Source organism: Symphalangus syndactylus, chromosome 18, assembly GCF_028878055.3.
Source record: "Symphalangus syndactylus isolate Jambi chromosome 18, NHGRI_mSymSyn1-v2.1_pri, whole genome shotgun sequence".
NCBI lineage: Eukaryota > Metazoa > Chordata > Mammalia > Primates > Hylobatidae > Symphalangus > Symphalangus syndactylus.
The window spans coordinates 96,293,530-96,299,529 of NC_072440.2; the positions used below are offsets into that span (position 1 = coordinate 96,293,530).

At 45.4% G+C, this 6,000-nt stretch overlaps 1 long non-coding RNA gene across 1 annotated transcript in view; it reads right to left on the bottom strand.

Moving 5' to 3' along the window:
* LOC129468251 (uncharacterized) overlaps positions 1–5,676 on the bottom strand; it is a 34,886-nt gene extending 29,210 nt beyond the window's left edge. Inside the window, exon 1 of the long non-coding RNA XR_008652581.2 lies at positions 5,426–5,676. This is a non-coding gene — a long non-coding RNA (uncharacterized lncRNA). The remainder of the gene's footprint in view (positions 1–5,425) is intronic.
* Between the last annotated feature and the right edge of the window lie 324 nt (positions 5,677–6,000).

Genomic DNA, 6,000 nt, shown 5'->3' on the forward strand with positions numbered 1-6,000 from the left:
CTACTCGGGAGGCTGAGGCAGGAGAATGGCATGAACCCAGGAGGCAGAGCTTGCAGTGAGCCGAGATCATGCCACTGCACTCCAGCCTAGGCGACAGAGCAAGACTCCATCTCAAAAAAAAAAAAAAAACTACCAGAGTGACGGATTCATTTGTGCTCCAAACTTCAGCCTCACACAATATACCTTTTCAACAAATCTGCACATGTACCACCTGATTCTAAAATAAAAATTGAAAGTGGAAGAAAAAAAAAGTGGGCAGGAGGTGAGAATACCTGGTTAAATGAAACAATTTGCAAACCATAATGTGAAGAATATTGACCACCATCAGAGGGAATCAGGTCTGGGAGTTCTGGGCCTGGCCTGGCCTTCCTCGGACCCTCTGTCCTGGGAACCCTGCAAGGCCTGCAAGTGTATATCATCGTGCTTTCTAGATCTGGGGCCCCAGGCATTGCTGGACCCATGGTGGGTGCTCACTCTGAGCTGGTGAGGGGAGGACTCAGTTCCATTTATGAAACTGGCAGGCCTCAGTGTGGCCTCTCTCCTTTCCCACCTGCCAGCTGCTATGCAGGCAAGGCTTGTTAAGACCTTCAGAACTCTACAAGAGCAAAAATACAGACACTATGTTGCATACGTGAGGCTGGAGACCTTCGTTTCCCATTTAGAAAAGCTGACGTTGAGCACTCCCATTGGGAGGAAAGAGGAGCCAGCTAGAGTTTTATCCCAACTAAAACTGCTGCCAACCAGAGAAGAGAGTTCCCTGAGGACCAAGAGAGAGTGCACAGGGCTCAGGTGAGCTCCTGGGCATTGCTGCTCAGCCAGGCCAGGAAACAGAACGAGGTGGGTGGGGGGGCTCCAGCCCTCAGAATCTGCAATTGTCTCTTGTCCCACTCCCTCACAGATGTGGCAGGCAGAGATAAATGAACAGCAATCAACAATGAAACTTCCACTTTCTAATGAACTTGGTGAAGTGCACCTTCTATTTTTAACTGGCCCAATTTCTCAGTCACATCACATGATTCCTATTGTCTTGTCTGAGAATTATGAACAAGAAAGAGAGAAATTGGGCCATATTTTCTAGTGCAGTAAGGTGATGAACTCTCTAGTCTCATGTATATTTCCTCTTTCATTTGTAATTTGCTAAGTAACCTTAGAGAAAAAATACGCCTTTTTATAACTTTGGTGCTCTATTTAAAGAAACTAAGAGCCATAAAATGACCTTATTGAGGTCACATATAAAGTTCTGAGCTAAATAAGAAATTGCTTTGGAAAATATGTCAATGTTCTAGGTTCACTTAACTTTGGGAGTTGCAGAAACTATTTTGGTGTGGTGGTTGGGTGGGTTCATTCTAATTGTTTCCAGTTCATGTAAAGTTTCATCTTACATCGGGTAGCACTCTAGGATACTAGGAAGGTTTTTTTTTTTTTTTTTGAGACAGAGTCTTACTCTGTCACCCAGGCTGGAGTGCAATGGTGCAATCTCAGCTCACTGCAACTTCCACCTCCCGGATTCAAGCGATTCTCCTGCCTCAGCCTCCCAAGCAGCTGGGATACAGGTAAGGACCACCATGCCCAGCTAATTTTGTATTTTTAGTAGAGATGGGGTTCACCATGTTGGTCAGGCTGGTCTTGAACTCCTGACCTCAGGTGATTCACTCACCTCAGACTCCCAAAGTGCTGGGATTACAGGCGTGAGCCACCATGCCCAGCCTGAAGAGTATTTTAAATGTAGAAGCCATGCCCAACACCCAAAGGGCAACATACAGCTCTGAGCTCCAGGCTGCTCACCGTTTCAGCATTAGATTGTGCTGCATCCCTTTTAAGGACATCATATCCTTGCAAAGCTGAGTTTGAGGTGGTTGCAGGGATAACAGGCACATGCAGTGTGAAAACCAATGTGGAACGGGAGGTGAAGGTGGTAGCGGCCCATCAGATTCCAAGATCTGAGAAGGTGCATAGTGCCCGACTGGCTCACACATCCTGTGAGCTGTAGTTATTTGTGAAAGAAATAAAAACAGTACTTTTCTTTCCATTTATTGGTATTATTTCAAATAGCTACTAATTCATTAGGAGATATTTGGGTTTTTTCTTTATATAACCTCTTAAACAGAACGGTTATGTATTTTTTTTGGCCTAGGAGCACCATGATCCAAAAAGTCTGGGAAACCTGTGGCTTAAGCCTACAACCCTAGGAGGTAATCTTTCAGCCTCTTACATATTAGAACACAAGCTTAAGGATTTTGAATATTGTTTTAGGTTGTATTTTTCCAAAAAGCCTTCAGCAATACTTCTGGTTCCACGTGTGTTTCTAGAACCTTGCCACTCCTCTCATCAAAAGATTGAGTTTAGAGCTATTTATACTCTTTATTGCCCTTGTAATCTGGATTCTGCCTCTGCCATTTCACTGGCATCAAGGATGCTCAGTCAGCCATGACTGCTCGCCTCTATATGCTCATCACCTTTCCCAAGCCTTACTCTCTTTGAAATGTCTATGGCACCTGGCACCGTAGCCACCCTCTCTGAATCTCTTCCCCTCTGCTCTGGGTCTGCATGCTCTTGCTTCTGTCTTCCCAAACCTGGCTGTTCTTTGCCTATTGCTTTGAGTGGCTTCTCTGCTTAGCTCCTAAACTTAGTGGTTTCTGACAGCTCAGTCCAAATACATCTTGCTCATCTCTCTCCCCAAAACTGAGCTTCCATCCCTGACTTGCCTTGAGCTGATAATGGATGATTCTCTCAAAGACTCATACTTGAAATCCTGAGGCACCTTTTGCCCCTCTTTCTCCTTTGCCCCAATCACAATCCAGTCACTAAACCTAATGAAGCGGCCTTGAAAGTATCTCTTGAATTCATCCATTCCTCTTTAATTTTTTTTCTGTTCCCCTAAAGCAGTCTCCTATTATCTTCAGATTTGACTATGGTAAGCCAACATTGAAGGTATTCATATATTTGTTAAATAATGATGCTAATCCCTTGGTAGTCTCCTGGACTTCAGTTTCTCTCCCTCTAATTACTGCTGCCACCAAAGTGATCTTTCCAAAATACCACTTTAATCATGTTATACAACTACTTAGAATAGTGTGATGGTTAATATTGAGTGTCAACTTGATTGGATTGAAGGATGCAAAGTATTGTTCCTGGGTGTGTCTGTGAGGGTGTTACCAAAGGAGATTAACATTTCAGTCAGTGGACTGGGAGAGGCAGTCCCACCCTCGATCTGGGTGGGCATCATCTAATCAGCTGCCAGCACAGCTAGAATAAAGCAGGCAGGAGAAGATGGAAAGAGCAGACTTGCTGAGTCTTCCGGACTTCATCTTTCTCCTGTGCTGGATGCTTCCTGCCCTTGAACATCAGACTCCAAGTTCTTCAGCTTTTGGACTCTTGGACTTTACACCAGTGGTTTTCCAGGGGCTCTCAGGCCTTCACCACAGACTGAAGGTTGCACTGTTGGCTTCCCTCCTTTTGAGGTTTTGGGACTTGGACTGACTTCCTTGTTCCTCAGGTTCCAGATGGCCTATTGTGGGACTTCACCCTGTGATCGTGTGAGTCAACACTCTTTAATAAACTCCTCTTCATATATACTTCAATCCTATTAGTTCTGTCCCTCTAGAGAACCCTAATACAAATAGTAATATTCAAAAAGCAATAGTAATAACCAAAAAGCAATAAGAAAACAACACATATGATTCTTTTGTTTGGGAATTTAGCATAAGGGTGTCATACGCTTACATCATAATGTTTGGAGTTCTTGCCTTACTCATGCATTACTTTTATAATCAGAAAATTTTTTTAAAGGTATTAGCATAAACACACACAAAAAAAAATTGAGTTTAATTTCCCTCCCCTTGGAACATGAGGCAGGTTTAGTGACTTGCTTCTAATGAATGCTATCTAATACCAATTTGCAGAAGTGACACTGTGTGACTTTCAAGAATAGACTGAAAAAAGTGCTCCAACTTTATGTTCTCTCTTGGGACGCTCACCCTTGGAACCCAGCCACCATGCTGTGAGGAAGCCCAAGCAACTCACATGGAGAGTCCACACACTGAAGTCCATGTAGAGAGGAACCGAGACCCCCAGCCAATAGCCAGCATTCACCATCAGGCATGTGATGCAGCAAGCCTTCAGTGATCTCAGCCCCCAACTTTTGAGTCTCAGAGCTAAGGCCTCAGACATCATGGAGCAAAAATAAGCCATCCCCCATGTGTCCTGAACAAGAGGTGGGGGCAGAGGGAGCGGTGGAAGAAGCATGGACATAGAAAGATCTGGGTTCAAATCCTGTATCTGCCTCATATTAGTTTTGGTACCTTACATAAGTAACTTACTTCTAAACCTCGGTTTTCTCATCTCTTGTGAACTGAGATGTTGCAGAGCTCAGAGGAAGGTCCCCAGCATAAGGTCTGAGACATAGTAGATGCTTAATAAAATATAAGTGAGCTCATCTGACAGTCCATCCAATCTTCAGACAGCTTTAATTGTTAGAAACGCTTTCTTCTGTGTGGATGAAGTGAATTCTGCCCGCCTGGATGCCCACCACAGACTCAGTCTTTCCCTGGCAAGGAGGGATGGGGGAAGACCACCTCTCCTCCCTCAGCAGCCTTCAGACACCACTCCTTCCTGCCTCCACCCTCTGCCTGGTCCCTTTCCTACTCCCCACCGGGAGCCTTCTGAAGATGCAGAGGGCCTGTGTGTTGCTGGTGAGCCTGGACACATTGAAAGCCTTGTTTGCATGATAACTCCTCTTTGAGTCAGTTCAGCTGCTTCCGTCAATACAGCCCTCAGATAAGATGCTGTAACTCAGAATATGTGGCTCAAAAGCAAACTGCTACAACTGAATCATACGTGCTGCGTTAAAGTCCACCCCCTTCTCTCACATGCCTGGCCTCGCCACTGCACAAACAGAAGCCGAAGGGAAAGGTCCAATTATTCCATGGAGATTTAGCTACTGTATTGACAAACTCAGCGTTAATTCCCAGAAAGCATTCAAGACCCGAGGTGGGGGTGGGGGCGGAGGGAGTCAGGGAGAGAGGAAGAGCTGGCTATATAACTGGGTGAGAGTCATAGCCGCTTTTCAGCTGAGTCTGACCTAGTTTAATGAAATCAGGTCATCTGTGAGCTCTTCATTACCCTCAGACTAAACAGGACCCAACAGAGCAGCCAATGTCCCTGGCCTTTCAGAATTCTGCTCATTCGCATTATGACATTTTGATGTTGGGTCTTAATGCATGTTGACTTAGTGGCCTGGCCCCTCCAAAGGTAGTAAACAGCCTGGGTAAAGGCTGGGAAGTAAACAAGAGGGCTGATTTAAAACCCACACACACAAAGGCAGTGTAAATACCCCAGGTCCCTAGCCTGCATCCTCAGGGAAACCAGCAGACAAAAGGCGTGGAGTGTCTGCGACCATTACGGCTGATGGATGGATGGAACTCACCTATTATCCTCCTGCCTTCTCACATGGAACTCACAGCTTCAGCAGATCTTCAGGGCAGGGGGTGGGATTGGAAGGAAATGAAATTGTCAATTTAGGGACAGTATGGAGGATTCAAGGGCAAATTGCTCCCCAGCAACATTTGTAGAGGACAGGGACAGTTAACCCCCTTGAGACTGTCCTATGGGCTGGTGATGGCTTTATTTGATCTGCTGCCCAATCTGCATTGTCCTGAAACCAAAGCCTGTGGTCAGGGAGGCTGAAAATGATCCTTCTTCTCCCGGTGGATGCTCATTAATTGAACGAATTTTACGGAAGTAGATGGTATCTGTGGGTTCCCTGCTATCAGACAGCCAGACTATCAGGCTCAGAAAGGGCAGAGTACTGTATCAGTGCTAAACACCACATAGGTGCTTCAGTGCATAGGTGTCTCAAGGACTCTGTATTTGGCGTGTGCTGGTGGTAGTAGCGGTATTTTTAACTCAAGATAAATTTACCAGTGGGCCCAGGCTGATGAGGACTGAGAATCATAGGAGGCAGGAGGGAATTCTCATATACACTGACTGCTCTTTGCAGTC